Here is a 12,676-nt window from a genome sequence, read left to right as displayed (position 1 = left end):
CATTGACTGCAAGTGACCACAGAGGGAGGAAGTGAAACAGGACAATACAGAGTCCCCCTCCCTTCCCAACCCCTTAAACTGCTCCAGAAGGATACCAATGGTATCGAAGGCTGCTGAGAGTCTACTAGAACAAGGGTGGATACACTACCCTCATCCCTCCCCCACTAGAGGCCATTAAATAGTGTGACCAATAGTACACCATAATTTATTCTGTATCACATTTGAGAAATCTAAATGTATCAGTTTTATTTTATAAGTAATAATGTTTTTTTAAAACCCCCTTATAATTTTAATACTGAAATCTTCCTAGCATCCCATAATTAGTATGAGAATGGAAATGTAATTTCTGGAATTATTTGTGTTGAATTATTACTTCTATCAACTTTGATAGATGAGAGATTCATTAGATGGCAGGAATTTATTATGAAGAACAAAATACTAGGTAACTAGGATCAACCATATGTTGTAAGACTACAGATATTTTTTAAAATGTTACCAATCTAAAATCAAATTATCAGAATTATTGGTTGAAGAAAATATCAATACTGACCTAGTCATAGATTGTAATAACTTTTTCCATCTTTAGGCTTTATCATAATTTAATTTAATAAACTAATGAGTGTTGCAATGGAAAATTATATTGAGATCAAGTCCAATCCATATGTAAACCCTGCTTTAAAAAAAAGTACTTTGTATCAGGAAGTGAAAACAGCGGGGAAAGTTATGTAGTAAGTCATTACTTAATGCACACATTAAGAAGGATTAAGATTGTGCAAATTATATTTAATGTATTTTAAGGGCTTATATACAAATTAAATTCTCTGCTGGTATTGTGACATTTTCAGCAGATGTAACTCTACATTTGTTAGTTTAAATTAGGTTGTTTTCACAGAAGGGTTCTAAATAAGGCTCATCATTTTCCCCCTTCGGTTGGAAAATTCAACTAATTAATATGGATTTAGAAATATAATTATTTAATATGGAGTTTGGTTCAAAGTTACAGAAACTAGCCATATGCTTCTGAGTCTGGGTTTAGATAATAATATATTCAGACTGTAGAACTAGTTATGCTGCTGTTTATTGTTCATTTAAGAGTGTATTAAATGTAGCATTATTATCAAAATAAGCCGTTCAAGTCTTTGAGACATGGAGCATACATCCATTAACATCCAGATACTTTTGTGCATGGTAAATGTGCTTTCAGTATAATAAGAACAACAACATATTTTAAAATATCAAATTTACAAGTATTCTGATTTGTAATGTCTAAATCTGAACTCTGCACTATACCAGAAATAATTATAAAATACAAATGCATATATAATCTAGAGCAGTGTTTCTCAACCTTGGCGACTTTAAGTCCTGTGGACTTCAACTCCCAGAATCCACCAGCCAGCTGTGCTGATCTAGAGAGTCAACCTGTTGCCATTACTCAAAGTACAATTGGACATTGTTTTAGTAGCTAGATGAAATAAAATGTCCTCATTCAGTTTTTAAAAACTTTCTGCATAACAATTTTGAGTACAAAGGACATCAAATGCATCCACCCACCCACTGACCCACAAACCAATTTTAAAAGTGTTAGTCATTGTTCTATCAACAGGTACCTCTTTTTTTTAACCAGATTGCCAGAAATGTTGGGTGTTATATATATATTTGATGTCTGCTTTTCATTCACCTCAGATGCAACTACCAGTCCAACCTGAACAAAGAAACTCCAAAAGGTATGAATGGTTCATTTATGTCTAAAGAAGAATGTTGTGAGGAGAGGGCCCTAATGAGATTTGTTAACCCTTTTTAGTCCTTTCTGCAAAGAGTTATGTCTGGCCTAATTGTAAAACTCTGTTTTAGCCTGGTGTAATATACATAAATAAAGGATATAATTAGAAAAGTGTTGGCCTGTGTGGAAGCAGATAGGCTCACTCTTGAACTTAAAAATAAAGGGGAATCACAAATATTTAGAAGTCTGGAACAGATTTTATGATTGGTATAAGACAAGGTGACAAGACTGGAACAAACTGTATATATTGTGATTGGACAGAAGGATAGCTAATGCACTAAGTAGGCTAATAGTTAATGGTTGAGACTAATTGTGTATAATGTGAATGTATGGTCACTTCGACTTTGCGGTATTGCATTGTTTTGAATATATTTTTAAAAAATAAATATTTAAATACTTAAATACATAAAATATAATGTCAGAAGGTACTGAAATAAAGAAAAACATAGAAAAGGAAAAAGCAATAAAGAAAACAAGTGACAGATACTTTATTTCAGTCATTGACCAATAAAAATACATTCAGTAAAGCAAACAAAGCAAAGTTAATCCTGAACTTTAATTATTGCTGGCAAAGCTTGCACATAATGCAGCACAATGGATTTATCCTAGTTGCCCAACAAATAATGGAAGTAAATTTACCAGAGTGTCCCGGAAATTTAGATAAACAAGTGGTATCAATATGGAACATATTTAGTCACCCAATTTGATATCATGGGAAATATGTCTCTTTTCCAATATTCTTGCTACAGTCAACACGTATCTTCTCTTATTTCTTTATACCATAGATACCTATGAAGTCCATTATCTGGATCTGCTCATTCTAATAATATATTCATTTTTATTATCACAAGCTAAGAGGGTTTCAGTTTTCTCTGTCTTTTAATACCTTAGGGGAGAGTATTTGTAGCTCAGGGTTGTAGGTCAGAAAGCAGCAAGGACCTCACATTTCAATATCTTCTTTTCTTTCTTTCCATAATTTGTTTTAATTTGTTTGAAATATACTTTTGCTACTTTCAATCAACTGAAATCCTAGGTAATTCACCTTTTTTTCACTTTGTAACTCACCAAATCTTTTGCTACCTTATAACTGGTCTGCCTTTACATGAAATTTTCTTCGTTAGAATTAAGTGTCTTTAGTTTTTATTTATTTTGTTTTCTGAAGCACTATTTAAGAACAAATAAACAGCTATTTTCAGATGTTTTGAATTATTTGTCCTTTTACAATATTAAACATACATACTTTAGTCTGCTTTTCAGTATGCTGAGAAGAACTTGGACTTGACAGGAAAGACTTATTGATAAAATATTTTCAGGGAGGTGCTTCCCTTTGGCAAATTAGATGATCCTACACAGTGAAACTTTATGTCACCTGTAGCGAAAAGATCTTTTGTTGCAATTTAGAACCATGTAATATTGTGTTACTGAGTCTCCTTCAAAAATGTTTCATAAAGGTTTCTATACTAGATGGTGTACATTTGTTTAGAAATAAAGGATGATGCCTGCAATTCACATTGAGCAATTTTAAAATGTCTCAAGCATGTCCTCTGTGAGGTATTGATGTGGATGTGCTGGAAGCTTCTGAGAGGCAACTGTACCGGTAATTACTTACTAATATTTACTGGAACATTGGGACAGTATGAAAATAGTGTCCAGGAACAGGAAATAAAAGCAAAAATAAAGAAGCAATTACAACATGAGATGCCTTTGAAGAATCATGCCAGACTCAGAAGTCCTTCAGACACACCTTGTAATTCATTAGCCATTACCCTTCATGGAGTCAAAATGCTGTTATTATGATGCCATATCTATTAGAAGAGCCGAGGTGGCACAGTGGTTAGAATGTAGTACTGCAGGTTACTTCAGCTGATTGCTAGCTGCAGTTCGGCAGTTCAAAACTCACCTGCTCAAGGTTGACTCAGCCTTCCAGGTGGGTAAAATGAGAACCAAGATTGTTAGGGGCAATATGCTGACTCTGTAAACCGCTTAGAGAGGGCTGTAAAAGCACTATGAAGCAGTATATAAGTCTTAGTGCTATTGCTATTAACTATGCAGCATAAATAAATTTGGATTTTGTTTCTGATTTTTTTTAAAGTTGTAGGAAATGTAATTTTCTTTGTCTATTTTCAAAAGGCAAATTCTTTATTTTCAATAAAGAAACTTGGAAATGTTTGAGGCAACTCATATCACAATCAAAATACTGTATTGATATTAAATGCTATTTAAGTATTTAATGCTCTTTCCCTACCTTTTCTAGCTTTCTATTACTGAACTAACCCCACGTTGTTTTGTAGATCTTTATTAGAAATACATCATAATCAGGACTGTTGGCTTTCAAATAGTGAAAATGTTCAGGTTTGCATTGTTTCTTACCCACTTTGCACTCACGATTATATTTTTGAACATGATTTTGAAAATCTAATTTTCAGTCAATATTGTCATTACAGATGTTATGTATGAAAAGGGAAGAAATAGAAAGCAAACACATGATGACATGGGAATGACTGGCAGTGCACATCGACAGGGAAAAAAATCTACTTCAGTAAGTAAACACATGTACACTAAAATTGTTTTCTTGTCTTGTTAGTTTCATGACAATTGATTCATAGAGTGATCAATTTGTTATTTGTTCATTTTACTACTATATTAATATACATTTGTAGAAGAAAGACATATAGTGTGATATTAATGTGGATAGAGAAGAATGTCAATATGACTAAGAGTGCAGCGATGCAAGAACAGGAAAAATATGAATAACAGTTTCAAGCAAGAAAAGCAAGTAGAACTTGTCATCAACATTCATAATTTTGTTGGTCATTGTTCAGAAACGTTGGCTATTTCATACATTTAAAAAGTTTAAAATTTAAATAGTCCAAGAATTCAGTTCAAACCCAAGTTATATTAGCTTTTTTCTTCAGACAGAATATGATGCCATATAATTCAACTCTGAAATGCATTACTTTATACATTTTTTTGAACATACATATCTTTAGTAAAAATAAGCAACATAGCTTTTTTAAAGAAGGCGTGATAGAAATTCTGTATCTTTATTCAGACTCTACTGTGTTTTAATGAACAAGATGAAACGTTGCATTCCATCAAGTTCACCATCACTGAGATTTGAGTTACGAGGCTAAGGAGTTGCTGCTGCAGGTTATAGTTTAAAAACTCTGTCAAAATCAGAACAGGTAACTCATTAAACAATTATCTACTTCCTGGAACGTGGAAAGAAGCCTGGCTTTTCACAAAACCAGTTCAAAATGTAGAGCTGAAAAGCAAATACATCCGTAGTCAACCACGAAGATATTATTTTTCATGACACCTATGAGCAATAAGATAGTGATATGAGTTATTAATTAATCCCAACAAAAGCAACAAATATGTTTATAAATGGTGACACCATAGAGACTCTATGGCCTTATATACAGAGACATGCTAATTATAGCAAGGTAACAAAGTTATTGTTACCTTGTTTGACTGTCTATTCTATGTCTAGCTTCTAATCCAGCCTTCTCAAAGATAGGAAACAGACAACAGGTATAATGGAGGAAAAAGAAGCTGTTCATTAGCAATGTTTATGGTTAAGGACTAAGGAATACTTGTAGTGCAGGGCGCATCAACGTGTCAAGTTTCACTTTACTGGCATACAGATAAGAGACTTGTTTTGTAGAGTTGCCTTTATGCTCATTAGTTTCTCTTTATTTGTATGCCGCCCTTTTCCCTGGGGGGACTCAGGGCGGCTCACAGTTCAAAAAAGGGGGGGGGGGAAGGACAAACAATTTTCCAACATGAAGACAATACAACATATTAAAAAGAAAGCACAACAGTCACACAATTCGGGTGGGGTTAGAATCTTAACCCCAGGCCAGCCAGATCTTTAAAGCGGCGCGGAAGGACTGGAGGTTACAAAGCTTTTGGGGACAGTTTTATTGGTATTTCAAAGGTTTCTCTTTAATTTCAGATTGGAGGCTGCATCTCCCTAACCTGCCCATGACATCTTATTCTATAGTTGTTGATTATACCTTCTTTCTTTCTTTCTAACTTTTTTTAAAAGCTCTTTTGATGCATTGTTATTTTTCTTTGTGAATTTATGTATTTGCATTATTTTCTTTGTGTTTTGTTCTTTTTTTATTACTATTAAAGAAAATAATAAAAATAACTATTGAGGTTATGCTAAAATATTCTAAATGTAGCCTTAAAATTGCACCACAGCAAAGCTCAATCTGGATAGGTGCCTTTAAAAAAACTATTCATTAAAAACATTTTTTTAAAAAGCTTTGCTCACCTTTGCTTTGCAATATCTGTATATGCTATGTTACATGGAAAAAAATGGAGAAGATAGAATTTACAGGCATGTGCTTATCATCTCCTTCTGTGCAAATTATGAATGAAAACACTACTCCAAAGTTACAGTTCCTCTTTTGGGGGAGGTCATTGTGCTGGTGTTTGATTACAATGGTACACTTGAAGAACAAATTGTGAACAATGTAATATGTCAACAACAATTACGTTCCAATCAAGCCTGAAAGATATAGCATGTTAAAAAGATTGTATTCCTGCTGCACACACTTGATGGCTTCATATTCACAACAAAAATAGCATCTGGTGCAACATACTTCTTAGATCTCTCTTCAGAAGGCACAATTTCTTTTGCTTCCATTCTTCTTGCTCCATTTTTCCATCTTTTGACTCTTGCTATTGTTGAATTAACATTATTTATTTCTTTGTGCAGTTACCAAAGTAAAGTGGACACTAACATATTTATTTCTTGCCCAGCAGAAGGAAAATTGCTGATCTGGAGTGTGAGAGACCAGTTTCTTTGCTCCACTTTGGGAATCCACTCAGAAGAGAATAGCAGTAATAAGAATGAGCTGACAGAGGGCACGGACAAAGTGCAGGAGATGGCAGACTTCTTATTATAGGTGTTAAGTCTTGAGGGCCAGCATGCACTATCTGCTTACACAGGCCACCTTTTCCTGATGCAGTGGCTAGGGTGAATTTAGTAATTATGATGGAACACAGGTCATGTAGGGTTCCTGGAATGTTCCCTGCATGGACAAAATGGCAAGAGGATTGTTCCCAGGGTTCCCAGAAAGGATAGGTTAGCCCATGAAGAAACCAGACTAAAAATTCAAGCAATACTTCTCTGGAGAGATTCGGGTTTGTCTGAATGTATGATCCTTGCCCTTTTCTAATGTGGACTCTGATTTGAATTTCCAGGTCTCAATATGAACATTATTCTAATTGTCTACAGGAATTGAGAGAATATCACATTTTGATGGAGAAAACAGAGAGTGGATTTGAACCATTACACATTTTCCATATTATATTGTTTCTACTTGTTTAATAGAATGTGTAACCTTCTAGTGCTAATGGACATTGTTGAGATGTTTTAACATATCCTTTTATCTCCATAGTAACATATTCTTTTTTGTCACCTGTCTTGTTTTGGCAAATAAGATGGTTTAAAAAATTATGATAATCAGCAAAATATTTGCTACAAGTGCTTCTTATTTAGAAATGATATAGCAACGTAACAAAGTTATTGTTTGCAGGAAAACCTTATTTGACTGTCTACTCTATCTCTAGCCTGTGGCAAATCCAGCCTTCTCAAAGATAGGAAACAGGCAACAGGTATAATGGAGGAAAAAGAAGCTGTTCATTAGCAATGTTTACGGTTAAGGACTAAGGAGTACTTGTAGTGCAGGGCGCATCAACGTGTCAGGTTTCACTTTACTGGCATACAGATAAGAGACTTGTTTCGTAGAGTTGCCTTTATGCCTATTATCTCTCAAGTTAAAAAAATAATTATGATAATTAGCAAAATATTTGCTACAAGTGGTTATTATTTAGAAATGAATACCAGGCAGCAGGGCTAATACATTGCCAAATAAGATAAGCACTTTAATGATATAACATTAAATTTTAATTATAATAGTCAGTGCATGATGGCTAAGGATCTTTCTTTTATTAAAAAAAGATAGCAATGATCTTGGCTCAGCTTCTTTGTGTGCCTAGGTGCGCATTGCCTCAATCTGATGGCAAGATGAGGCATTTGTAAGCTTGTATAAAACGGGACATATATGGGAAATTGGTTTAAGCAAAACTGTGTTTATCAGACATAATGATTGCCAAGGGATGGATAACTACCTCATGGTCACATTTCCAGTTATTTAGCAACCTTTAACAAAAATGTAAAAATGGTTCATGATATACAGGAAGTTGTGGTTGTATATGAATGTTTCCAAGAAGTAAACCCAGTAAATATTGTGTAATGTGTGATATCATTCCATGAATGCTTTTTTTTACACCCATTGAAGTTTTATATATTTCATGTTTTCGACCTGTAATATTTGGAATCATTGCCATTTCTTTCTCTTGCTTTAAACAGTTAGCTAAGATCTTGCCAGGTCTTTCACTGTTCTGCAAGTATTTCTGCCATAAACATATCAGCATGAATTCTGTCTGCTTTTATATTATAACAGTTAATCATAATTATTTTTCTGTATAAAACATAGGCGTTTATCTGTGTCCATAAATATTTCAGTTCATCTTCCAAATTATTTTCTCTTTTATTTTTAATCTTATCTTTGTATGATGCATAATGAATAATTTGACTTCAAATATATGTTTTATAAGATTCCCATTCAGAAATTTGGGCATGATTTTTCTAAATTCAAATCAGAATATTGTAAGTTATCCTTCAGCATTTGTTGTACGAAGTCTTTATCATTCCATAGGGAAACATTGAAATAGCAATTGCTTTATACTTTAACCAGTTTCTGAAGCACAACTTTCAAGTTAACTGCACTATGATTGGATAAATAACAAACATCAATACAGGTAGTCCTCAATTTACAACAGTTAATTTAGCGACTGTTCATAATTTTACAATGGCACTGAAAATAAGTGACATGACCATTTTTCACACTTATGACTATTGTAGCATCCCCATGGTCATGTGATCAAAATTCAGATGCTTGGCATATTTATGGCAGTTGCAGTATCTTGGGGTCATGTAATAATCTTTTATAACCTTCTGACAAGCAGTCAATGGGGAAACCATGTTACTAATTTAACAACTGCAATGATTCACTTAACAAATGTGGCAAGAAAAGTCGTAAAATGGGGCAAAACTCACTTAACAAATTTATCATTTAGCAATATAGATTTTTGACTTAATTGTGGTCGTAAGTTGAGGACTACCTGTATTACATTCTTGAATATAGTCAGATATTTTAAAAAATTATGCCTAAAAAAATTCCGGTGCACATTTGAATAAAATGTATATTCATTTTTAGTTGAATGTTTTAAAGGTCTATTAAATCTAATTCTTCCATATAGGTTTTAATTACTTCCCTTAGTAATGATGTGTGCGTGCATGTATACTGGAGATCAGGCTCAGTATCTTCCAGGATCACTTTATTGTTGCCTATATATGCCTATGCAAATTTACCAGAACCATCTTACTATTATAATTTGAAATGTATGTCAATTTTTTGAAGCTTCCTGCTTCTCTTGCTGGTTTGATGACTACTAATGCAGGCCAACATAAAAGGAATTGTTGACCATCAAAATAACTAATGAAGGTTAGTGGAACTGTCAGTCAATATTATCCTCAAAACTAAAAGATGCTTTCTGAAAGCTAATAGAAATATCAATGGCATTATTATCCAGGCAATATTATGATTAAGAAAGAACAAAGCAAATGATAGGTACAGAATACAAAAATGAAAGAGAGTGTACCGCAATCCACAGGGATGCCCAAATAATGGCACATAAGCAATGTCTTCATTGTGCAAATGGTACCATAAAAACTTACATCTAGAATCTGAGACTAATACTCAAGATGTGGAATTTGTGTGATCTAATTGTCATCATTACCTCTCCCTTCCTCCGCATCAGACTTACGCAGAAGGGGACCAGTGATGAAATGTGCTTTGCCACAATATAATGCAAACTCCATTCCTTTTGCACTTGTGTTATGTTTTCTGCAAGTTCACAAAGGGTAAAGCTTGTGGTGTGAGATCATGATCATCACTTTAGCTTCATTGTGACCTAGCTGAAGAATTCTCTCTCAGAGTTGTCCACAGAATCTAAATAACAAAAGTGGTGTTGTGCTGTAAATTCCACCCCTTTGCATGTGTGTGCAATATCATGGCATGCATACAAAAGGGGTGAAAGTTGCATTTCAGTTCAATAATGTTTTTGTCACTCCTCCCCACCCCCTGGGGTTCTGCAGGTTCTGTGAATACGCATACATGTCCATGCTGGCTGGCTTGATCTTTGCTGAAAACCTCACAAAATGTCTTAAGGGCTGAAGGCTTGGTTAATTCAGTCTCTTAAAGCTCCATTGCTAGTCGAAAATACATTAACTATCTTAATATATAAATAAAATGTTGGCAATTTTTTTGTCATCACCATTGTTACAACATTCCTTTCACAACTCATTTAGATTTGATGGGCTGAAACAAGATTGATGCTGGTTTACAATTAACATTATTTCCTTTCTAGTAATGTAAATAGTAAAATTGCTTCCAGGACATTTGGTATTTCTTAAGCTGGAATTTTCAACTGATACTCTTTATGCAGAAAGAAACTGTTTTGTAATAATATAATTACAAACACTATTCATATCTACATAGGTACAATCACTGTGTACATGATAGAGATTTTACTATACCCATTTCAGAAGAATCTGAACCATAACCTTGAATTAGGTGCAATTCCAGGTGCTCATTATCCTTATAAAACTTCATAGTTTGATGGGTTGATGAGTTAGTGGGTCTTACTCCTAAAGAACTGACTGTTCTGCATCAATGTAATTTTTTGTCATAATATGTGATGTTCTGCAATTTTGCTAATTAATATAGGCTGCTTAATTATATTTGCTTTTGGCAAGCCCAACAATTGTTTTTCAGCTAAATAAGAATGGAACCATTGAATGCCTTCTGTACTCCAGATACCTAGTTCATATTATCATATGTGGTGGACAAGCAAAAGAATATTGAACGAAAATCCATACTTGGTTGGAAAAAATGATAAAGCAGCATATACATTTGAAACCAGAAATATTTTTCTTGGACATCCTATCAGAAAAGCATGACAAAAGGAATATATATATAGTATGTATGTATGTATGTATGTATGTATGTATGTATGTATGTATGTCTCTAGTTGTTCGGGTTTTCTCCCGCGTAGAATTGGAGATGTCTTGGCGACGTTTCGACGAAGTCTCATTCGTCATCTTCAGGCTGCTTCAGACTACTTCAGGTTTGGTGTTTCCAGGAGTAGTCCTGGAACTACTCCTGGAAACACCAAACCTGAAGTAGTCTGAAGCAGCCTGAAGATGACGAATGAGACTTCGTCGAAACGTCGCCAAGACATCTCCAATTCTATGCGGGAGAAAACCCGAACAACTAGAGACCTACATACTAACACCCGCAAAAACCTCAGAATATATATATATATAATATATATATATATATATATATATATATATATATATATATATATATATATATGTATATATGTATATATGTATATATGTATATATGTATATATGTATATATGTATATATGTATATATGTATATATGTATATATGTATATATGTATATATGTATATATGTATATATGTATATATGTATATATGTATATATGTATATATGTATATATGTATATATGTATATATGTATATATGTATATATGTATATGTATATGTAATATATATATATGTATATGTATATGTATATGTATATGTATATGTATATGTATATGTATATGTATATGTATATGTATATGTATATGTATATGTATATGTGTGTATATATATATACACACACACACACACACATACATACATACATACACACACACACATACATACACACACATGTATATATGTATGTATATATATATATATATATATATATATATATGTGTGTGTATGTGTGTGTGTGTGTGTGTTGTGTGTATATATATATATACACACATATACATATATATATATATATATATATATATATATATATATATATATATATATATATATATATATATATATATATATATATATATTACATGTACTAACTGCAGCCAGAATTGTATTTGCACAACAATAGAAAAGCGAAGAGATCCCGACAGATAACAGTGTAATTAAAAAAATGACAGAAATTGACAGATTAACACTTACAATTAAGGAAAAAGAAGGAACTGAATATTTTTTGACATGGGACTTATTTTACCAATGGTTAGATAATAAAAACAGAAGTTTAGAAATATGGGGATACAAAAAGGATTAATGTCATAATGGAGAGTTTGTTAAAGTAGACAAATAAATATTCTTATTATTATAGAATTAATATCATTGTGATGAATACTATTGTAAATACTTTGATTATGATTATGATTTCCTAAAATTAATTGTACCCAGACAACACATTGTTTGATTGAAATTGAATTTTTACATGTTATATAAACAAAACAAATATTTTTTAAAAAAAAGAATGCCTTCTGTACTGTAGAACCTATTATAATTTTTACACACTGTAATAGATATTGCAGGAGTTTACAACCTGATACAAACTTTTTTCATAATGAAAAGATGCAATAAATTAAAGTCCCATGGGTCCTCTCAAACCTTGCCAAACACTTAATATTTTTAATATGGTAGAGGAAGTTATTAATTACTATGGAAATAATCATATTAATCCTTTTTCATTTGTGAAGTTGTAATTATAAATATATCCTGGCCTCTCCATGCCTTCTATAAAAAAAAGCTGAACTCAAATTCAAACACACACAAATCCCTTAATCTTTAAAATGCAGTGCCTTAATAAAATAAGCATTGTAATTTAGTCCTATTGGGTTACAAATGGTAATATCACTTGAGCAATGAA

The sequence above is a fragment of the Thamnophis sirtalis genome, unplaced genomic scaffold (assembly GCF_051295495.1).
Source record: "Thamnophis sirtalis isolate CommonGarterSnake01/CBP01778 unplaced genomic scaffold, rThaSir2_p1.2 scaffold_5, whole genome shotgun sequence".
Lineage (NCBI taxonomy): Eukaryota > Metazoa > Chordata > Lepidosauria > Squamata > Natricidae > Thamnophis > Thamnophis sirtalis.
Note: the sequence above shows the minus strand (reverse complement) of the source record.